Raw genomic sequence first — 24,536 nt, 5'->3', positions numbered from 1 at the left:
CAGCTTTCTTTAAAATACGGCATTTGAGTGGATGTTTCAATTCACCCTCATGATCTAAGAAGCAAATGCTAGATTAACCTCCTTGTCCTTCAGGACTGTCTCTCGGAAATTGCTATTTTTCCCTCGGACAGTGACCTCAGGAACATCCTGGTGACAGCAGAATGCCTTACTCATGCTCAGTAAGAGACCTGAGCATTTAGCACCGCTGCACTAATAAAATGAGTTGTCTGGACTGGTGAAGAGGAAGCCTTTGAAAAATACTATTCCTGGTGGCAAGTAACTGTTCTGTTATACAAAGTGCCTTGTTGCTAGGTATTTGTTGTGTCTTATTTTGGTCATGGCTCAGGTATTTTATAATGCAGTATGCTGCCTTTCAAGAAGAGTCAACATGGATTTTTTTTTCTTTCTTATTTCTCGACCCTGTATTTTACAATCCAGCTCCAGTACGTGCATCTGAAAAAAACTTCCCTTCAGATGATAAAACTATTTTTTTGTAATTTTGCAGTACTGCTATTTGAACATCACACTCATTGTTAGAAGTTTATTTACCCAGAAAAAGAATCGTCATTAATAGTTAGAGATTCTAACTATAAGCTGTTCTTATTTGCATTACTGTAACACCCTCAGGTCTCTTAGGAGATCTTGCACTGGCCTTCATATTAAACATAGATATCATAGACAAACAGCAAGATGCCATTTACCATTCCTATCCCTGAAGAGCCTTCAACCTTCTCGTCGGTTGCCTGACTCCTATGCTCATTACTTTTTCTTTTTTGCCTCTCATCCATATGCAGTTTATGCTTCTTTCTATTTAGCTATTTTTACTCATAGGATTCATCCCTACCGTGGTAGTGTCTGAAAGCAGCAGTTACGTTATTCTGGCACTGTACAAATATCACAGTCCCAACCTGAAGTACTTACAGTTTAAGATACGGGCTTGCTTCTGGGATGGGTTTATTTAAAGAGGGAATTGTGCCTGAATATGAATCGAAGACAGTGGAGTCAGGTTAGTTTTATATTAGTTTTACTGCAAAAACAAACTTTCATACTCAAACCTACATCTCTTTTATTTACTTTCTCTTTATAGCCATGTAATTCTATATACTTTGAGAAAATGAATTATGTCTCATGCTAGCATTAACAATAAGAGCAATAAATGCAAGGAACACATTATACAGGTAAACACTACAGGATACGGCCATTAGAGGATACACTAGAATGCAAATTGTATGCTTCAGATGCTGAAAAAGATTGTAAGGTGTTTGGGGTTTGTTTTTTTTATTCCCCTCAATTTAGTTCAAAGCACCCAAGATGCTCGGTGGGTCTGTTACTCTAAGATAGATTATGCGACGCAATTACTTTAGCAGAGGGAAACACTTGCCTGAAACTATGTGGAAGTCAATTATATGCAATTGAATTTGGATTTGAAAACCAGTCTCCTACACGCACAACATAGACATCCTCCCTCTCGTCTAGGTGGAGGCAGTTCAATGAGGCTCCTAATTCACACTGGGTGGTAGAAGGCACGCTGGCACAGGGACCCGCTGCTGCCGCCTGCGCAGTAGCACTCCCTCTCTGCAAGGGGACCGAGTCCCAGGAACCCAAGAAAATGGTGCAAGGCTTTTACGGTTAGTACTGCGGGTTTTGTTAATGGCCCCCCGATAAGTGTCACATTGGCCAATAAAAGCTGGCTTTGGCTTTGCCTCCTAATTTCCAGATTCTGACCTTATTTTGCTCTTTTTCTTTTATTATTCTTTCCCCTGCGCCAGTTTGGGCTGGAGTTTTTTGTTCGTTTGTTTTGCTTTGCTTTGTTTCTTTCTTCTTTTTTTTTTTTTTTTTTTTTTTTAATGGTCCTCATCAAGCAGCTGTTGCTAGTGTGGGCGCCTGATCACTGCTGCTTCTCATTTGCCGTAGTCCCTCCAGGACTCTCATGTCATCAACACCTGTTTCTTATTCTTTTGAGTGGTGACTAAAAGGCACATTAACCAGATCCTTCCGTGTCATCTACAGAACAAAATCGCCTCTTGCCAAGGCAAATAAAAAAAAGACTGAGGCTCTTAACTCTGTTATCTTCCTTTTTGCCCCTCTCTTTCTCTTTTTTTTTTTCCCCCCTTTTTTTTGCCCCTTCTGTCATAGGAGGGCAGAATTCCTGCCTGTTTTTTCAGATCACATGTCAGCTGTTACTAAATGTCCTCCCTCGCCAACTTACTAGCTGCTCACCCGTCAGCAAGTTGACAGCATGCTTAATACCTGCTTCTTTATCAAGTCTGTGCAAAAGGTATGTACTCCTAAACAGAATGTGAGTTTAACATCTTGGCCCTTAATTATCTTTTTCCTTCCTTGCTGAAATGAAGAGAAACTGACCCTTCCTCTGATTTTGCCAATAATTACAGCCCGCGGTTTTATCTCTGTAAAACTGTATTCTAGTTTCTGAGCTACGTTTAAGTCTTACAGCTTACACTGCATTTAGTCCTCCTACAAAGTGTCATTTTAGTACACGGAGGGGTCTTTATTAATGGTATTGTTATGACTGTAGTTGCTGGAATGTTTGTTATTCTAGGTATAAAACACATTACTGAGGCTGGATTCACTCCCCAGGCAGTTTATTTTGTCAGAGCTTTTCTTGGTGGGCAGTAAGGAGGACTGAGGTTTTTTTTATGGTTTTGAAAAGCTTTGATAAGATGTTTAAAGAACCTCATGGAAGACAATACTAAATCTAACTCCCCCTATTTCTAATAGGCAGAAAATGCAATTAGCCATCTTTCCCTGGAGTAGTAATATAGCAGGCTCCAGCAGGTGTGTTACTATTGCAATATCAAAATAAAAAGTCTAGTCAGCCTTTCACTATAAAAATAAGTGAAATGCAGAGCAGATGCTGTAATAACCATTAATTTACATTCACCAACTATATTTGTTATAAAAGTAGATGAGGACACTGGAAAAACAAGTTGTTTTGGGGTTTTCTGTGCAATATCACAAGAAAGCTGCTGTAATATGTTTAGCTGAGCAATGAATACATATTGGCCAAATTTATCTCTGCTATAACCCTGCAGAAAAGTAGAATGAATTTAGTCCTAAATTCCACTTTGTGGAAGGAAGGATAAATTAGAGGAGTTTATTGAACATCACCTGAAGTTTTACCAGATGTGGTACTGAACTAACTTTAAAAAACTTCACAAGGAAAACAGAACGATAGGCAGACTTTACCTAAATTTTACTGTTCAGACTCAACAGTTATAAATTCCTATTAGAAACAGATTTTAATGAGTTGTGTGATAACCTACGCCCAGAGGAACTCAAAAGAGAAGCAGCATTTCCTGGGTGTTGTTTTCTGTAAGACTTTGGTGCCTAATGCTGGGCTCTTTGTACCGATTTAACATTACGGTGTGTTCCTGCAGAGCCGCACAAAGGTGTGGGCATGTGGCTGTTGGGTGAAAGGGTTGACAGTATCTTTGATTGTACAGTGTCTTTCAGCTGGGGATGTTGAAGTGCTGCATATACAATTAAATTAATTTTGCCATTGGTCAGTTTAAGTATGCTATCTATATATTTCTAGAGGTGAAAGCAAAAAGCTCAACCAGCCTTGTTGGCTTAGTAGAACAGTTGAAAGTCCTCAACTCCTGAAATAATGCATCCTTAAACTCATGGTATTTGTGTCACCCCTGTCTTTGCTGTAATATTTGACAGCCCTTTCTACTAATGGCAAAGTGTAAGAGTGAAATAATTTCAAAACGACTCCTCATTTCATTTTTTCATGAAATACTGGTATTAAACCAGACTTTTGACTTCTCTGCAAACTTGTCTTTTTATATTGAGACTACAATCTAACAGATTGGAGTTCTAATAAAACCAAGACATAAGTCCTTTTTCCCTCTGATTGTTACTCATGCAGGTGGATGCTTACAATGTTTTGCCTATATTTGCCTGTATTACAAATCAGATTTTTTTGAAAGCCCTATTATAGATCTGCCTCAGTTTTGAATGGAACCTTGATTAATGTCTTTTACTGATGGCTTGCTAGACCTGTGAAATACATCAGTGGGAATTGTTTCAGACTGGCTATGAAGCCAAACTCTTACGGGTTTCTAGCTAAGAGGAAAAAAAGCCACACAAAACCGTCAGAGGTTCACTTTAGTAGAAAAATTTGCAGAGGCTTTTGTGCTGTCATCGCTGAAAAGTTTAGACTTTTTTTCCCCCCTGATTTTTCAATGAAAACAATTGAGAAAATTCAATACAGATTTGCTGGTAGATTCAGTTCAAGGCCTGCGTTTCTCAGAGACAAAAAAACATTATGCTTGAAATCTTTTTTCCAACTGGAAGTGTTACCATTGTGCTGCATTACGTCCTTATTTTTCAGTAAAAGAGCCAGTGCTTAAGAGTTTCATGCTGAGCAATTTTGAGCTGGGTGAGATAAGTGGTGAGACAGTGACTTCCAGTGATTCACCCCCAGCAACCATGAAAAGCATGGGGGGGTGGGGAGGGAAAGAGAGGGATTCTCAAATGAAATGAGGGGAGAGAGAAACGAAGGGGAGGGAGACATGGAAAGAGAGAAATCCCTATAATAGAGATAGGGAAATGAAGGGAAAGGATGTGTCACTTTTCAGTGGCCATGTATGTGTTAGCATGGTTCTGGCTCTAACTCTGACACGGAGGGATATTCACACAGCCAGGCTGCAGTGATTTTTACATGTCCAGCTGCTTTCCCTGGACTCGCTCTGCTGTCAGTGGAGAGCAAATACTTCTCTGGAGGGCAATGCGGAAAAGAAGCCTAATTGAGTTGTGCAGAATTGGTCTCTGGAGAATCCCTACTATAGAGGGCACCTAAATTTGAGCTTAAAGATAGATGGTGTGAATACTTCCTTCTCTTTTCCCCAGCTTCCTCATCGGTTCTGCCCTGATTTTAAAGGCCCAGAGTAACCAGACCACGTGATGTTTCTTCTTGAGGGCTGCCAGCACTCAAATGCACACAAGGGAATGCACTTTAGAGGACAGACTTGAAGGTCCTAGATGCTTAGACCCAATGAATTTAAAAGACATGGGATCCAAAAGTTGAATCTCTGTTAACCCACTGGTAATAGACTACAAAGAGGATATGGTCACAGGGGTTATAACAGGAGTGCAAGATTGATCTTGGGCAGCTGTATAGGGTAGAAGGGGAAGAAAAAAACATGTGCCATGTTGTAGATAGGTATTTTATATCCCAATTGCTATCCAGAAAGGAAACTCTAACTTCATCTGCATTGGGCACAAAGCCACAGAATGGTGTTCCCAAGAAAATGACAGTTCAACAGAAGTTATGTCTTCATCAACAGGTAACGCAGCGTTAAATGAGTAGATCTGCGGGATGGTGTTGAACACTTCACATCCACGGTGCTTGGTTCAGGATGTGAGGTTGTGGGGGTCAAGGAGGGTTGTTCTTTGGACTATCTTTAGTCTGGTCCCGTGGACAGGACCACATGGGTGGCTGGATGCATTTGGTGCTCTTCTGATTTAGTTTTGTCCTAAAGGAATCCATGTGATGTGCACTGAAACAACTCCATGAGGTGCATTGCAGGCCAGTAAGTGGTGACGACTGGGAGATGCACCTCAGAAGTGCTTTCCTAATCCAAATAAAATTGCTAATGTAGTTCTACCAAAAGACAGTTTCAAGGGAGAGATATTTCTTTTAAGCTTCCTGAATGCTCTTTGTATGTCTGAGTAGAGTTGCTTGATTATTTTTTTATCAGCTGTGTTAAATTGAAGAAAGTTCATTTCCTTCAGAACGCTTTTTTCCTTTTTTTTTGCTTCTCTCTAATTCAGCAAACTCCTTTCCCTGCCCTTAAGAACATCAGAACCTTGTACTTCACCATCTTGCGCTCCAATAGTCAGTTGCTGCAGTGCACCGCAGAGGAGGGATGTTACCCCTCTGGTTTAGCAGTATTTTGTATTTCCATTGAACAGAAAGAAGAAACTACCCATAGCTGGAAGAAATTTGAGTGACACACACGTATCTTTCACAGAGTAAGGAAAGAAAGGTGACAACTACTTTTAATAAAGGATCAAGCTTGCTGTATTGTGGCTCGTACCACTGGCAAGCCAGAAGAGTGTTGCTGTTCTGATAAGGGCTGCAGAGCTTCAGTCAGTGATGAGGTGTTTTGTGAACTCTGAACTAAAATACCAATTCATGCATGCATTAGTTACCTTGAAGGGATGCCAACAATGAAGGGAATCTACACATGGTAGCAGAGAATCTATTTTCTACTTTTGTCATTTTTTTTTATTATACATTTTTGTCCCCTCTTACCTTTATGGTTTTTTCCTCTCATTTTATTTCTTTTCCTTTTTCCTTACTTTGGGCTATTTCTGTCATTCTTGTGAGCTTAGTAGGACTTCAGAGAAAAACTAATGTAGCCACGCTGACTCCACTACCGGATGGCCAACTGAACTTGAAATGTCTTGACATTTCCAATGTCCCTAGCTAGTATGAATCATGAAACAAATACGATGAAGCTAAAGTGTATGTATGTACTCCCTCTCAGTATGTATGTACAGCACAATAGCCTAATGACACAGATGCACTTTAAGCTTCCCGTTAACTTTTTGCACAGCACAAAACAAATATTATCCTACACACCGGACAGTATAACATGTAAAGGCACTAACTTCACAAACTCCACAAGAACTTGGCCGGATTTTCAAGTGTGGGTAGTTAAAGACCTGCCAACCCTATCTGTGGCACAATTACAACAGCAGCTTTCTCCTGCTGGCCTACTATCGCTATCCCCTGGAGATCCAGCTCTGGAGGAACAAACATCAGCAAATGCCATTCAGGCATTCGCCCCTCTCCTGAGAGTCACAAAGGGGTGGTGAGGTGCATATTTGTGTGGTCTTTAATGCAAACAGCAGGAACTGAATGGTGACCACCGAGAGTATCTGAAAGACTATGAAACACTACCTAGACCGCACTTGAAGCAGGAGTGACCCAAAGTGGATGTTTTCAACCCATGAATTCCCTTTAGAGCTGTTGTGCTCAGGTATGATGCACTTTAATCAGAATTTGGAAAGAAGAGGACAAACAAAAATGTGGATAGGAAAGGGAAGAATGGTTTATTGGCCTTGCCTAAAATTCAGAGGTAGCAGAGAAGTTGCCAGAGAAACACACGCTCTTATTACGCTTGCTATAGCACACAAATCCCATTTATTAATATTGCAGCAGAGGAAGGTACAACTGTAATCATTTGCAATTTCAATAATTTATATCAATACACAATTCATGAACTCGTGTTTGCACATTTGGAGAATGCCACAGCTGAAGAGGATCTACTGAAAATGTAAGAGATGAGTATTTCTAATCACTTCCATGTTCTTTTCAGTTCCCTGGAAGAACAAGACAGCTAAAAATGCAAAGACCCAGGTAATTCCTGACATTAGAACTGCTGCAAAATACATGAATGACTGTGTGTCATAAAACAAGAAAAAAATTACCTGTGGAGCTGGGTCTTGAAAAGTTTGTAAACTGAATTTTTAGCTATTGACTCTGCCCATATGTTTTCCTATAGCGCAAAACCAGCTCCATTCAAATGAAATCAGCAGCTCACTCTTCTTTGTTTTTTTATACTGTAGTATATTTGCGTGTGTGTATATACATATTTATGTCAGGTGCATAAAACACTCAGCTATCTAACGCTTCAATAGATTCAGTTTCCGAAGCAATGTATACCAAAATGCCCTGTGATACATAGTCCACTGCAAAACCTTCCAAGGACCCACAGCAGTTTTGGGACAACAGGACTTCACCCATGGATATGAAGTGAGGCATTCGGGTGTGATGACTTAACTAGGAGAGTGGGGGAAGTGGGTCATTAACACTTTGCAAATCTGAGTCTGAGATATATAATGGTTCTTTATATCTTTTGGGGATAGCAATGTTGGTAGCAAGGGACCTCTCTTCTGTTGTTTTGTTTTGTTTTTTTTTTATTTCCATGCTTCAGTGCTGGGGTGTGTTCTGATGAAAGCCCATTTTTGTGGGTATACAGAGGTGGAACAGAGCTGCTGTAGATAACCAGGAAAATACACAAAATAAGAAATTAACTCTGCTGCTAGGCTGTCGGTTTGTGGAGCCACTTCTGTCTCGCAAGCACGTAACCTTGTAGGAAAGCAGGGCAGAATCTCCTCTGCTGGCAGACCAGGTATATGTGAAAAGACAGTGTGTCATCTGTCACGCTCGGTGGCAAGAGAGCTTTCTTTCCTGGACATAAAATGTAATCATTGCCAGAGGTAGGAACTTGGGCTTGGCTCTTTGATTTATTTATTTATGTTATTTGTCATGAAAAAATGACAAATTGAGGCAAACATCTTCAAAAGAAAACTGATGACCAGATGAGAAACAATAGCTGAAACAAGGCGAGGAGACTAGAGCGGTTTAGATTTCTTTTGAAGAAAGATCTGGATACATTTTTCTAGCTGTCAAAATTATTGATGGTTTAATTTGTAATTCTTTTTGTGCCAACCTAATTTTCATTGACGACATGAAAATTTTATGATTCAAAAATTACATTTTATTTTTATAGGTGATTTTAAAGAGAATTTTTAAAATAAAACTTCAAAGCTCCTGTTAAACTGAATAATTCCTGCCTCAACTTTAACTAGTGTTTATATTCATATGTTTATGTAGACACTGCAACCGGTTTTAACACAATCAGATAATTCTGGCTTGCTGTCATTTGTTATTGGTACTGCCGGCAGTTACAGCTGAAGGTAGAGTGTGGTAGTGAAGGTAGAGGTGGTGCAATCATAAAACCCCACTACCATGCCTACTTTTGCAGCCACCACAAATGGCAGTGCAACTGCAGATGGGAAGTTTTCAGACAGTTTTCATACAAGTGTAGCCTGAACACGTGCTGCTTCATGAAAAGTAGAAATATCCTCCTGAACGTGCTTTCAGTTCTTCTTTTAATGGAGAGTAAGAAAAGACCCAAGAATTATTTATTGTCTGGGTATGAAAAGTGTCATTCAGAAACACGGCATCACAATGAGGGATTCTAAATTTATGTATATTTTTTTTTATCCGAAAAGGTAAACTACTCAACTCAGCCATCAAGGAGACAGAATCTGAATGATTAAAGGATCGTCTTCTTACAGAGAAAAAATAATTGACACTTGCAATTTTTTGTTTGATGCAACTCTGCTCAAAAAAATTTAAAAAAAAAAAAAAGTAAAAATCCCTAGTTAGTATGTGGTGTTGAGAATCTTGTTTTATAAAGCAGACACTAAAAATTACAAGGAAACAAACAAAAAGATTCTGGTAATGTCCTTATCCAGATGAGCTGTGCTTTCATGATTAATCATGTCACCAGAAACCCATGTAATCTATAGCTGCCTGTCTTTTATTTATCTGTTTATTGGGCTATCAAATGTTCCCATTTCATTAAGTGCTTGCTCTCTACTGAGAAGGTACTTAACGTTTTGCATCGCTGTGGGCTTTTTTCAGGGCTCCATACTCCATAGCCTAGAAACCCCATTTAGTTTCTGCCGTCCTCCAGGTAACGCCATCTGTCACCAGCTCTCCAGTTCCCACATCAGGGCCTTCTCACCTGTGAGGACACATTTCTGATTAGGAGGCCTTCATTAGGAGATTATCCTCTTTTCAGTATATAAGTTAATTGCAGGAGCTCTGTATGTCAGGGTAGACATTTTTCTAAAAATCTAAATGTCCCCTTTCTCCCTGTAGTACCTGCCACATGTACCAACTAACTGACAGCATTAGGATGTTGCCCCCCTACCTCAGAGGAAAGCTTCCTGTCCTGAAAAAAAAGAAGATTTCTGAGGGCAATCCAATGTATTTTCCTTCAGGGTATGGTACTTCCCAGAGGCAAGTTCACAGTCTAAGCCCTAGGCTCCCTCTGTAGTCAGTGGAGAGAGGGATTTCCAGAGGGCAGATCCCAGCCACAGCTGGGCTTACTTGTCCTCTGGAAATGCCTCTATGTTTCTACTGACTGTAGTAAGAGCCTAAGATGATCAAAGTTACAGTAGAGGGGCAGCAAAGTGGAGCAACCAAAAGGGTTTTGTTTGACAGGAGAGCTGCAAGGAAGGGGGGCAGCAGAGGGGCAGCAGCCTCTGATCACACTTGTTGTGAAGTGACGGGCAGTCGAGTTGTTCAGAGTGTTAAAGGACAGGAAAAGAAAGGAATTCACAGATGGAAATGATTTTTAAAAATCTTTACCGAACATTAAAAGATGTGACTTGAAGTATAGAACAAATAGGACAAATGCATCCTATGTTCCCACCCCTCATTCTTCCAGGCGACAAACTATTGGTCTCTAATTTTTGTGCATTGTCCCGGTAGCTGATATTTTCAGAGGAAAAATTGTCAGTTTGTAAGGAAGGAAGAGGGAAGTGGGGAATGAAGAAGATGAAGACGAAAATACTGCAGGCTCCAAGAGATACGGAAAGCGAGCAGTCATAGAGGAAGAGTAGAAAGAGCAGAGGAGAACTGTGAAGTGATCAAATTAATTTGATCGAGTTAATTATGTCTTCAAACATGAATATGCATAGGATGCATGATATATTTGTCCACATAAGTAGGCTAAAATGGATAGGATGCATGATAAGTGTGTGCACATAAGAAGGATAAAATCAAGGAAAATAAAACCTGTCACCTTCCAAGACTGGAGGTTGTGCTTAAACTTTTTTTTTTTTTTAGTGAGATAACCTCGTCTTTAAAACTCCCATTGATGAAGGACCCTCAGTCTTGCCTGGCAGTGTATTACACTGTTTAATCATCGTTATTTGTTTTCCTAATAGCTAATATAAATCTTACTTGCTGCAGTTTAAATCCATTCCTTCTTGTCTTATTCATTGTGGAGAATGAGAAGTAGGACACGCTTCTCTTTGCAACAGCCTGCTACATATTTGAATAGTTATCATGCTAACTCTAAGCATTCTTTTCTCTAGTCTTTACAACCCTCACTCATTTAGATATATTTCCTAGGCTGCTGTTACACCCAGCTGTTTTCCACCTTTATTAACAAACGTGCTTAAAACTGTGCAGGAAACTCCACTCAAAACCATCTATCTCAGTTTCTAAGTGATGGGAAAATACATCCTTATACTGCCAGGCAGCGTTCCCATTTGTGTGTCCCGGGGTGATGCCTACCCTATTTGTAATAGGGGACCACTATGGATTCACCTTTTTAAAATGTACTCTAATATACAGACTTTTTCCCATGGTTAAGCATATAACTTCCTATCTTATGGGTGAAACTGACTGTTCCTGGCAAACTGTATCTTGTACTTCTGGTCATGTAATTGCCTTACTTTTATTCTAATTCTGGTCCTGTTCTCCAATGTGCTTGTAGTTATATCCGCCTTGAGCTCATCAGAAAATGTATTAAGCATATTCCCTGTTTCATCATTCCTTCCATCATTTCCAAACACTTGTGTGCCCACCTTCGAGTAGTTCCATCAGGAAGCAATGATGCCACAACTTTTTCCAGGACGCCCAGTTCAGCCTCAGCTTTCCTTTTTGGCTGCACTTCATAATGAACATTGGTATTTGTACAGCTGCCTTCTATCTTCCTGGTTGGCTGAATAAAGGCCTGATTATTTTCCAACAACTTTTGTAATTACCCTTGAAGAAGTAAATCGCTATCTGTTGCGTACAGTACATCTGTCATTATGATAACTGTTCCTCTCTTCATAACATTTCCATGTGGGCTTTAATTGGCAAGCTTTTGTAGCTTGGCGAAGATTTCATGAACTCTCTGTCTGTGCTCTGAAGAACAAAGAACAAATTTCAAAGGCAGGAAGACAACAGTAGTGAGTATAGCTGCTACTCACTCACTATAAAGGGGTGTCTCGTAACATGCTCTGGGTTTATGGTTTGTTTGGCTTTTCAAAATCCCTTTACTGATGCATGACATTAGCAAAAATAGGGAAAAATGGCTTTTCTAACATATGCTTTTCCTACACATCCAGCTTTATTTGGGGGGAAAAAGAAAAAGGGGTGAGAGCTCTCACAAGACAACTTCATGGCCTTTTCTATACAATCTCTGTGTACCTTCAGAGTGCGTTTTTTCAGTTTGCCGGCTGGGCTGAAAGTTCCTGCTTGTGATGTCAGATGGCTCTCTGTGCCTGCTTCCATCTTAGAATAAAGTAACTTCTCTCAGAAAACATATTACAAAAATTTTATAGAGAACAGTTTAGAAGAAAAGTGCCTGGAAGTATATTAAAGCATAAATCTTTGGATAGCACCTTATAATAAAGATCTGTTAGGCAAGTATCCCCAGTCTAAAATCTCAAGTACGTTTAAAAGGTAGAGTTGAAGGAAATTATTATCACATGTACACAATGTTACACGTCACACCTAATATATTTAGTCTTATTTCTCCATGGACCAATCAGAACGTAACAAACCTTTACAGAATGCAACACCTTCCAATTTGATTTTCCAAAGTGTTCATTAAGCTTCCTTAAGTTCTTGCGACATCCTTTTGTTTTGTTTTGGGGTTTGTTGTTGTTTGTTTGGGGTTTTTTTTGGTGGGATTTTTTTTTTGTTGGGTTGGTTTCTTTTCACATGGCTAAATAATAATAAGCTTTGCCCAGAATTTTTATGTGGCTTTAGGTGAGAATTATGGATAAAAGAGCTCTGGAGTTGTGATTGTTAATATCCTGCTAAATCCACCAGAGTGCATTTCCTTTTTCTGAAGTGGTAGCATCGCGTTAATTTGCTTTTTAGTTTACTGTAGCAGTGAAGGTGGTAAAAATAGATTATTTTTTGAAGTATGGGAGAGTCTTCATTTAAGACACCATTTAGGCTTTGCTTATTTAGCAATCCATAATTTGCCATTTGCGTCTATCTCCATTTATGCTCTGCAACAGAATTAACACTCTGCCTTGATGCGAACTTGAGATTTAGGTGATGATAGTGGTTCAGGACTATAAGGGCACTCCTCGTTCTGAGTCAGGGATGAGAACTACAGGAAACAGTAGAGAAAATGTATTGTTGTAGGCACCACCGCTTCGATAACGTGTACAGGAGGGATCCTGACTGCTGTTAGGCACTTCTACTGTCACTTTTGAAAAACACAAGGTTATTATCCCTTGTGACTGGGGACTTTAGATCTAACAACTTTATTCTGCATGCAGTTAAACTCATTTTTACCTATTTTTTTATCTAATTCTTTGGTTTGTTGCTTTTGTTTCTTTGCATCTAAAATCACGTAGCAAAGTAACTCCGCGTATTGTTCTAGATGTGGCTTTATTTTAGTGGTAAATACAATAATGCACAGGGGATTTATCAGTTTTTTACAAGGTATTGGAATCTTTTGCATCTAGAACATTCATTAAGTGTGAGAGATCATTATTCCCTAAAGCTCAGCTGGTGCTTAGCAAAACTTTCGATGCTCGCTGTTCTTGACTTCTGCGACAAGGGAGATGCATTTTGAAGAGAGGTAGTTGACTGGGGACTTGGTGGAACCTATTTATATTGATTTGGGTGAGGAGGTTTGCCAGTTTTAACAAATACCAAATGGCCTTATGCTTTCTCGCTCCCGCTATTCTCATGGTAACAGAGAACTCTGGCTCATGATGCTGATCTGAGGGCCTGCCAATTATTTTAAATGCGAAAAAAGGACTAGATCTACTATTTTCTCATTTTTCTCTTTTTCCTGCAAATGCTGTGGAATTTTTCTCTATGTTCATTTACGCAGCACTTTCTTGACTTCCCTCCCCTTGAAGCACTTGCCTTAATTTCTCTCAGAAATGGAATCACTCCTCCAGAAATGTCACTTGCCCCATCTCTTCCTGCAACAGAATCTCCCTAGGTTTTGAAACCCAGGAAATCTGGTGTTAAAAACTGGATAAGTAACTTCACGTTTTTTTGAGGAAAGACCAAAAAAAAGTCATTTCATTACAGAAATACATACAAAAAGACATTTTTTAAACTATTTATTTGTTCGTCCCCCTCGTTGGTGAGGGAGAAGGGAGCTGTGGTTGTTGCTGACAGAAGAGGTAATAAAGTTAAGTGTGGAGATCAGACACAAAAGATTAACAGAGGCAAAGTGGAGGACAGATAAGTTATTTACTCATACTAAATAGATTGCTATACCAAAAGTTACTCTCTGCAGAAGCTATAAAGTAATTTAAAATTATAAGTGTACAGGACTCTTAAGATTCCCTCTCCTTGACTGAGAGCAGAGACCTTAACCTTGGTTCCTTCTATTTTTCAAGAAACTAAGAAATTTAATGAGTTACAGAAAATCCTTTAACAGATGTTCCTCTCTTTTTTTTTCTTTTTTTTTTTTTTTTTCCAAGCTGCAAGCATTTTGTCTAAAGCACTTAACATTTCATCAATTCATTGGAGTACAGACAAGAAGCTGGGTCTCCAGCTGAGTACCGTAGTAGGAGGCTTCAGTGCTATTGCACTACCCAGACCCTCTTCTGAATCAAACTTTAAGTGCAGGCTTAATTAAGGGGTCAAATTCTGTTTGGTTACTGTTGAAAATTTAGAGACGAGTAAACTGAGCTTCTTTTAAATAATCACTGAGTTTAGAATCTGGTTCAAAATCGGCTCACTATAGAAATAAGTTTTAAAAGATATTGGGAGGAGGATTAATACCTTCCCAATAGTCTTTGGCAGTGGCATTCGCATTTGTAAGTAAACACTAATAAAATGCCAAATTTAAGACCACTTTTCATCACTGTGTGGACACCACTTGCTGATGAGAAGTCGCTGTGGAAATGAATAATAAGCGGGAACTGCCAAAATTTGTCTTCACTTGAATGGTGCCATGGTCCAATTTACACAGCTTCAATAGTGGGAGACAAATGAGCAGTGATTATCATTTATTCTGTCAGGAGCAATGGTGGTATGAATGGCTCTGTCCAAAATAATCAGAGTGTTGGCTACAAGCCAAAGCAAAGGAAAGAGCAACACATGGTGTTTTACAGATTTAGATAGTTGTATAGCTTCTGACTGTGGAAAAATCTGAAGTGAATGGATGGGACGGAGAGCGGAGAGGGAAAAGATGTTCCAATACTGTCATTTGAGAAGACGAATAGCTGTGAGATCAGACTTCCTGGTGCAGGTACTTTAAAAGACAAACAGCGATATTCTGTCCTGTACCTGCTTTTTCTGTACTCAGGAGGATTACACAGTACTTTCCAGCCTTTTCTCCATACGAATCAAACACCCCCATTCCTGGACTAAATGGGAGGTCTGACCACTGATCACGTCCTGCACTTATCTCATTTCTAACGTAATAAGATTGTGTGAGAATATGAAACGCTTTAATCCAGGTTTTTTCTGGTTAATGGCCTTTCTCGCTGTCTAACCTACCTGTTCACTTCATCTAAAGGGACTGATACTTGGAAGCTGTCTTGAAGCTCACACTGGATTGGCAAAGAGAGGTTTTCTGGTCCTGCAGCATCAGTGGAGTTCCTGCTAGATGGTACTGTTAAATATCTGCTCTACATACATTCTGAATTTTCTTCTCGCCACCAGGCACCCGACAGGAAAAGTAATGTTGTGCTCTCAGCTGGAAGATTGGAAGTGAACACACTGAAACTCGAGCTCTCTGGTAAGGACTGCTGCCCCATTGGATTGATGGCTATTGCACCCCTTTTTGTCAGGGGTGGACTCATTTGGAGGTTTGGTTTCTTTTTAACTACCAAAAAAGCTTACCGAAATAAGGATCACATTTATTATGCAGTAATCCAGTACAAGAGTTGTTGATGTCCTATTCTTACTGAGTTCTTTATTTTGTGAGGATAGGAAAATCTTCCAGTAGGAGTGTTCTTCCCCCTATTTTAATTGGCATTGTAAGGAAAGAGTTTCAGCTCCCCAAATTTTCCCCAAATCCAGTGGATATCTGAATAACCTTGGATTTTACACATTGCAGCCCTCTATGGTCTCCCTTCCATCATCAGAGCTCTACTGAGGATCTTAATTTGTGTAACCATTTTAGGAAAGGCTCTGAGCAAGTTTTATCCAGCCCGAGGCGCTACACATAAAACAGTCTTGTGACCCTGGAACTAATGAAGCCAGGTCTCCTACTTCATTAAACTTACAGTTTAGTGAAGTTCTCATTACTATTGTTCATTTTTTAAGGTAGTTTGTTAGATTTGTTATGTCCATCCCTCTATAGAGTTGCAGATGAAGTTACTGAAGGGAGCTGTGTTTGCAACAGAAAAGAAAAAAAGCAAATCTCTTTGGTTTTAAATCCTTTCTTTGTTTATAAAAACAAAGTCAGTTGTAACAAGAGACAGACTTGCCAAGCATCACACCCACTGCATTGCAGAGATAATGTGAATGACAGCCATTGTGATATCACCTTGGGGAACAGCTCCAAAAAGCCATTCTTTAACAGCCGTCTTATCTTCATACTGGCTGATTTATACATTTATTAATTATATATGGCATAAATTGTAGCCCAGTAAAAATGATTTGGGCCATTTCAGGACAGGGGATATGATTTTTTGCAATCACTAATAAAAGGCTACAGCTTTATGTCAACTTGGCAGTACAGAGGCTCAGGACTTCACTGGGTTTGCCGTGGCCTGAGCTGGTTGTAGCTTGGTTAACGCTTGCCAGCAGCCACCTGACTGGTGCCTAAGCTGGATAGGCTTCAGCTTGGTGGGTCTCACAGGCGACGAAGGACTGACAGACCCTGTTGTCCCTACGTACACAACAGCAGCCCTTTGTTTCAGTGAGGCTGTTGTGCAACTTTAAAACTTTGGCTGGGATCTGATGAAAAGGAATGAGACTGGGACGAGAAAATGAACAAAATTAGCCCCAAGCAGACCCAAGATTTAAAAGGAAGAAAATCCCACCACTAAGGTCCTAGCAAGGACATCAGAATGCTAATGATGTGTTGACCATGAGGTGAGGGAGACTGAAATGGTCAACCGTAGGACCCAGAGGTACACCTATACAGTGAACATAACACCGGAGAACAGGATTGGTATTAGGCTGTGTTGTGTAAAAAATGTAACTGCACCATCAAGGAAGCTTTTCTGTATTAATGACATCACGCTGGACTATTGGACTGCTAAAACAGTAGCTGGAGTAACAATTAATTCTTAGCTCAATAGACAGATAGGATGTTAATTTTTGCTCATAACAAGATTTTGATGCTAACAAAATAACCCAACAGTAAATTTGGTGCCCTGTATTCTGCTGAATTAACATAGTTGCATTAGCACTTAAGTACCAACACTGTAAGTTACTTTGTTTGACTGTACAAACATACCAAATATACTGTAGTAAAGAGACCAGTCTTGCAACATACCTTGTCTGTCTAAGTGCTGAAGTTAATTTTAATTCCTTCTAGTTAGTAAAAACATGTTCTGATCCTAACAAGCTGATGCACCACAAAGCTTAGTGCTGTGCTCCCCAATGAGTGGAAGCCAGACGTTATCCATGTAAATTGGTCTTTGCCTACTCCTTGAATATTCCTCATCAAAACTTTAATTTACTAGGCCTCTGCCTTTCAATCCAAAACTCCATTCTCATTTACTTGAGTGGAGCGCTAAAATCCTCACGTATGGGCAACTCATGTGATGAGACTGATTTTAAAGTCTTAATAAGTCTTTTCTCCCATATTGTGAAATTTAGAAAGTGACCTGTCCCGGGTGGATTCTCCAGTGTCTCGTAATGTTTGAGCCTAAATTTTCTTTCCTTCATCACGGCTTTTATCATGAAACTGGAAGAAACTTAGACATTTTTCTGTCAACATTGGTGGAAACTGAGCTGTAAATTCAGAAATTACTAGGGATACCCAAATTCTCTTTCTTTCTCATCTTTTGACATGATTTCATGTGTACAGATCCTCATGATTTACTTCATAGAATCTTGAAAAGCATCTTTTCCTTTGCAAGCCAGACTAAAACATCATTTTAACCTATCAAGAAAGAGCACTGAGCTTGTTTCTTGTTCTCATATTCTACAAATAGGGTTTCTGAATAATGACAGGAACTTTCTGAAGTGCTTTCATATCGTTCTCTTCATTTGATTTGCTATTGAGTCAACATATTATGTTCTGATGGCAAGCCTGTATTCCAGTACACAGGATGTTTTAAATGATCATAGGCACTAAAGAATGTAATGACTTATGGTCTGTTGTCCGCCTTTTGGTAGTGTATGTGTTATTTACTGTACTCACGATATTTACTTCTTCCTCACATCTGCCATGCTTTCATTGCCTTAATGGTCAGAGTAAATATTTTACATTATAGTAGGAGTGGTAAAACATATTCCATAATGCGAATGAAGTAAATAACCCAATACTAGATATTTACTCTCTAATTTCTACAGAACTGAGGGGTTTTTGTTCTGTTTCGGTCTTAAATCTCAGAGCATCACTCCTGAAGTAAAATTCACCTCTAATTAAAATTGGCCTACAAGCCTTCTCCCTTTCCTTATAAAATATTCTTGTGTAACCAATTCCTCTACTTGGGGTATGCAAATCTACTACATTATGAAATCAATTTCTATAATGATGCAGCTGGCAAAAACAAAAACATGATTCACAGCCTGCAACAATTTGAGAATGTTTTAACAGCCCCTCAACAACTTCTTTAAAGCAGTTTTAAGGTCATTGCTCCATTGATAGATTCACCCTAAAGTAAGGATCTTGGAGTAAAAGCCTGAGTAGAACCACATGAGGGAAATGGGGTGCAAGGGGACAGAAAGGAAAGAACTGCACCTTTTATAATTGTGGCCTGCATTAAAATGATATTGAACTGGGCCAGGAGTCATATCCCAGATTAAAAATCTTTAGGAAAGAGTTTCATTGAGAGTCAGCAATTTCCCCCTCCCTGCAAAGAAGTTTAGCTTTTCTTGGGATACACCACTTGCAGTGTATAGCCTCAAGTGTAACACAGATTTCGTTGGCTTAGCATGTTAAGTAGGAGATATTTGCAAGAGTATTCCCTTCTCCACTTCTTGCCAAGGCAGGAAATAGTATTAATCAGCTTTGCTAAAGTCACTCTGCTCCATTATTTCAGGTAGGAGGGCCCATGGGAAGACAAGGTTAGAACTCAACAGAAGGGAAGAAAAACTTAGGGAGCAGCAAGGAGGAAAAGAAAACAAATATTAAAACAAGAGAGAACAAGAATAAAGGAAACACACAAAGCATGGAGATCCTGATCAGTAGTGATGTTCAGGTAAAGTATTAATTTTAAGCCTTTTAAAGCGTAAATACGTTGGAGCATTGAGCTACAGAAATTGCCTAAACACAGTTTCACTAGTTTAAATAAAAACTGTCAGGTAGCATGGCCCAATGCTAATTAAACCAGTACAATTTGGTGTTTCAAAATATATGGCGATTTAAGACCTTAAGTTATGTTTGTGAATTTATCCCAGTCTACAGATTTCACAGGTAAAATTAATAAGCCAGGCAAAAGTACATGTCATGCTTCCACAAGGAGTGCTCTGGATGTGATGAGCTTCAGTTTACAAATGAACATGTGCTAACATCAACCTACAACTAAGTTCACCAGAATTATGCTATCCTTTGGTACTTCTGGTGTTGCAAGGCTGCCAAAGCTTGCTATTAGACTTGGTTTCCCCTTCTGGCTTCTGTCCCACTTGCCACTTTTGCTATACAGAGGGAGAGAACACCCTTGAGCTCTGTGCTAGTAACTTTACCCATCTCTTCCTTTTTCCAGCTGTGCTGTCAACCTCCTTCTGTCCTTTACGGTTCACAGGCAGAACCTTGAAATGTGAATAATAAAGTTGCTTTAGTGATCTTTAGTGATTATACCCCCATGACTGGGCTGATACATATTGAATCTCAATTTGAAACATCTTCCTCATTGGTATTTGGATATCATGGTGAGAAACCTCTTACAAATGTCCCTGATAGACTCAGAATATTCCTGCAGTAGAAGCCTGGGGATGAGTTGGCACTGTTGGGGGAGTAACTTTGGCAATGGCCGAGGAAATGAAAACATCTGAAATGGCACGAAGCAAATGTGACAGCTATTGTGGCATACTCAGCACAATTTCTTAAAGGGGAGGCAAGGAACAGCAGGGGTTCTGCAGGAGGAGAAAGTTGTTGCATGTTTTGTCAAACGCGTGAGCTGCCCAGCTGGATGCGGTAGTCTGTCTTAAAACATATGAGACTGATTTCCTAAGGTGATGAGGTACCAAAGGATAATTGCAATCAACTACAGCAAAAATCTCATAGGATGCTAATCTGCATTTTAGGCACTTTGAAAATCTGACCTTAAGTAAAGTCTTAAGTAAATGGCTATCTTTTTTCTCATGAAGTAGGTAAAAAAAACCAACCAACCAAACAACGAACTTGGTAAGTTTGTTCAATTCTGAATTAATTTTTTAGAAATTACTCTGTACATACTGTACTGGTTTTTGTGCATGGAGTAGCTTAATGAACAGAAATACTTCTTGTTTTAAATTTTAGACATTTTTAAGTGAATGCGATATGTATAATGCTTTTGCACTTTCTTAGACTGCACATATTCTTTATTAACATATTTAAGGTAGATGCAGGATCACAGATAACAAAACTGACGTCGATATTTTATATTTGATGTGCATACCACTTTAAAATTAAGCTCATTAAAGATAATAGAATGATCCATTGGCAGGCCTTCAGCTGCAGACCTAGAGGTGACAGGCTATTTGGTGAACAATTTAGTGAGTGTCTCACTCACCCCTCCTCCTTAACCATGGGCATTGTAAGTTCATTCTATTAACCTTAATAGGTTTGCTTTCAAAGTGTTTTACTCTGAAGATTTAAACGTGAACTCTATCATATGTCAGCCTGCAGCTAACTTGAGCAACTAAACTAAAAGAAGATGCAATATATTTATCTATGTGCATATTTCTACCTATGTCCACAAGTAGTAGCATCTAAGGCACATAAAGAAATTATGTACGTGGTGTTCTTCACTGAAGGTGTTTCATTGTTCCACAGAGTCTCTCAGGAATTTTTCTCTCCCTCAATTAAAGAAATGTTAATGGCAGGCATCTCCAGCTAGCAAGTGTTTTTGCAAGCACTAGCTGAAAAAGGCTGTGCAAGTAAGAGAAGCTTGTTTTCCTCACGTAACAACTCCAGATACATCTGAGGGCTGCCCTCTGTCCTAGCAGGACGTTCTTTTCTCTCCACCTGGGACCCAAAGGCAGAATTAGCAACCAAGCCATAACAGACTTAGCATTTGAGTTGAGGGCAGACTCAGGCAGCTTTGTTCAGACTTAATGGGACAGAATAGCAGCCATTATCTTTTCTCTATTGCTGCCTTTAAACTGCTCATCAGACAGCGCTGCTGCCACTTTTATGGAACCTTACAAAGACACTGAAGCAGCTGGGTGCCTCCTATCATTTCCATCCCAGAGATCCCGCAAAGTGGCTCCCCCTCACAATGGCACTATGCCTGACAGATTTAGGTCCTTACAGGACTCAACATTTCTTCCCTTACTTTGATGAGTTAGAGCAGTGGCTTGGAGAGGTCAGTACAGCTGTGAATGTCAGCTATCAATGGCCCCACGTTTCATCACCCCGGCAGTCAGCACCACAGAGACACCACACGGGCCTTGGCCAAACTTAGCCCGGACAATACAGAAGTGACACAAATGATTCGTGAGCAGGAGCTAGCCCTCTTCTTATCCTGAGACACTATTCACCTTCTGATCTCCACAGCCTTCGGTTCATGTTGACTGCCCTGCGTGCTGAAATGACTGCAGGTTGCCCTTTTCAGTTTTACAAGACCACCTCATTGCCTTGGGACAGGGATGAGAACCTGGTAGACCACCACGTGAAGCTGCTGCAACTTACTTTCACTCTGAATGCAGGGGCACATGGACACGGCCAGAGATGCAGGGAAGTATTTATCACACCTCAGCATCCCATGCCATCCCATTTGCTCTCACGTCCAGTCCAAATGCACAATATTAATTTCCAAAATGCGGCCTCCTTGTGTCACCTACTGAGAGTGCTATGCTTGCAGGAGTAGTGCAGGTAGCAGGACTCGGGGGGTAAAGACATCGAGAACTGAAAACGCATGTGTGTTTTGGTGCTGTGGAGTGCACTTGCATGAGCAATTAGACTGTGCTGGAGACATGGTCCTGAGAAGAAAATGCAGAGTGATTCTCCACATCGGCTGTCCCACACTGAGAACACAATGAGAGTTCCCGTGCAGGCCAGACACAGTAAGACAATCCTTCCAGACAGAGGGAGAGCAGCATCTCACTGGATTGTTCCTACTTCTTAACTCTTTTTGTGCTGCCAGGACACCACAGCGAAGGCCTCTCAAAAACTCCTAGCCAGGTTGGTCAAACAGCTGGCCTAACATCTCAGCTATCTGCTTACTCTCCTGACTCCACAAAGTCAATAACATAGTCATAGCTATTAGACTGCACAATGTCTGTTTACCATTGTCCATAGTAACTTGATAACAGCCCATTTGGTGAAAATTCCTTATTTCTAAAAGTTATCACTTCAATACACAATCCTCTTTCCAAAGTTTACCTTTCATCCATCTTCATGACAGCATATTGTTGATGATCGTAATAAATCTTCTTCTCAATTTGTATAGAATTGATTAATAAACAAATGCCATCTGTCTATTCATTAGTAATACAGATTTATTTGTATTTGGCTGTTGATTTAAAAGTATGGGTATACCTCATTGATGCCATTATATAGATGAGGAAACAAAGGCATAGAATGGTACAAACCAGATCTCTCAAAGGTATGTTAGTTCCTAAGTCGTTATATATCCCTGAGGATACGGATCAATGGGGTTTGATTCTGTCTACACACATCAGTAGTAGAGCATGGATTAAAACTCAGGTATTCTGAATGCCTGGTGAGCCACAGGATTGTTATACCACTGTTTTCTTCTGCTTTACTGTATGACCTAATAAAATTAATAAGGTTTATTTCCAGTCTGCTCTACATCACTATGGAAATAGATTGCATAGATTGCACTTAATATTATATTTTTTTACTGTATTATAATCTCTTCAGGAGTTGAAACAAATGTGAAGTTGGCTGTATTAACTGTTCCAGGACCTGGACTTGAAGAGGGTGTGTGTTAGATTCTCTCTGCCTTTGTATGCTAGTGACTATTTGCAGGTCGTCTTTTTTTTTTTTTTTTTTTTCTTTTCTTTTCTTCCCTGAATGATTGTACCTTTCAAATTGGTGTTTGAGTTTTAAGGAGGTTGTGGGGACTTAAATTGTTGGCACAGGAGAATTGCAAGGATATAATGTCTATAATAAAGCATCCCATTTATCTACTGATGCCTGCATTTTTTGAATTATAAAGCACTTATGGATGTTCAGACAATCAGACAGCTGAGCTAGCTAAACATTCCCAACCTTATTATTCTGCATAAATACCAGAATAGGTACCAGAATGAACCATCCCAGCCTGCTAGTTTTAACTCTGGGTTCATTTTAATATAAAGTTAAGCTGTAGAGAGAAGGAAAATATATTCTTAACATTTACAAGTTGTGCGAATCCTGAGTGCCAGCCTTGTACAGACTGTTCTAGTTTAGCAATAAAATTGGAATAGCAAGAGGAATAAATGCCCCCTACTTTACAAGTAGCTTGTTTCAGCCGTCACCAAGAGGGACCTCTGAAAGTATTTGGGTAGTTTTGATTCAATGTATTTTTCCAATCAAAAGGCTTCAGATACACATTGCCAATTACTGAAATCTGCAATGGTTTTTGAACAGTACCCAAAGTACATTTCAGTCAGTCGCAGAGATATATTTCCTATTCTGGTGAAGGATGGCAGAAAGGAAGGGGCAAAAAACCCCCGCATTAAATTATGAGGTTTGGCATTACCAGACCAATTTGACTTTGGTCTGGGGTATGGGCATTATGCTATGAATGCTAGAGTCAGGTCCTATCATTTTGTTGGACAAAGTCCTTGAAAGAAGGAAAAAAATTCTGAAAGCAACTAATGCTACTATAAGTAGCCTTGGCCACATATCTGTACTGGGATATGCAGAGACTGATCATCCTAAAGCAGCACAGCAAACTCTGCAGGCTTTAGCCCTGCTCTATAAATCCCATTTAAATCCCCCTGCAATTCATGTTGAATTCCCTCTTCTTTCCTTACTAAGTCCCAGGAGACATTCTGAGTAAATAAAAGCTGCTGCCTTCCTAATAACCCTTCAACTCTTCTCACCTGATCTGTTTTAGTTGTGCTGAAATGCAGCGCAAGCCATGTCATAACTGTGCTCTATAGAAGCTGCTCAACCAACTGCTTCTCTGAATAGTTTTCCTAAAGACGAGGAAGCTATCTGGAGTCTGACAAGAATAATTTTTACATATATAATTATACATAAAATAATAGATATAAATTGCTGTTTCTCCATACACACCCCAGTCATCTAGTCTGTACCACATTAACAGAAAATATATCAGGTGAGAGGCCTGACTGGCTGGCTAGTTAACAGAGGAGGTTTAAAAGGTCGGAACACTCCCTCAACTTTTCCTGCCAATCATTCAGAAACTTCCTCTGTCAGACAGCCTCATCTATCACTCAAAGAACTACACCTGCTTGCCTGTTTATTTTCTCACTT

General features: G+C 39.7%; 1 long non-coding RNA gene across 1 annotated transcript; it reads left to right on the top strand.

Annotated features, from left to right (window-relative positions):
* Positions 1–1,495: 1,495 nt before the first annotated feature.
* Positions 1,496–23,568, top strand: LOC141738288 (uncharacterized). Its single transcript, XR_012585360.1, has 5 exons — positions 1,496–2,278; positions 15,482–15,557; positions 18,985–19,143; positions 20,252–20,288; positions 20,919–23,568. It is a non-coding gene; the product is annotated as an uncharacterized LOC141738288 (long non-coding RNA).
* The last annotated feature ends 968 nt before the right edge of the window (positions 23,569–24,536 follow it).

Source organism: Larus michahellis, chromosome 2, assembly GCF_964199755.1.
Source record: "Larus michahellis chromosome 2, bLarMic1.1, whole genome shotgun sequence".
Lineage (NCBI taxonomy): Eukaryota > Metazoa > Chordata > Aves > Charadriiformes > Laridae > Larus > Larus michahellis.
This window is presented reverse-complemented; position numbering and strand designations above follow the sequence as displayed.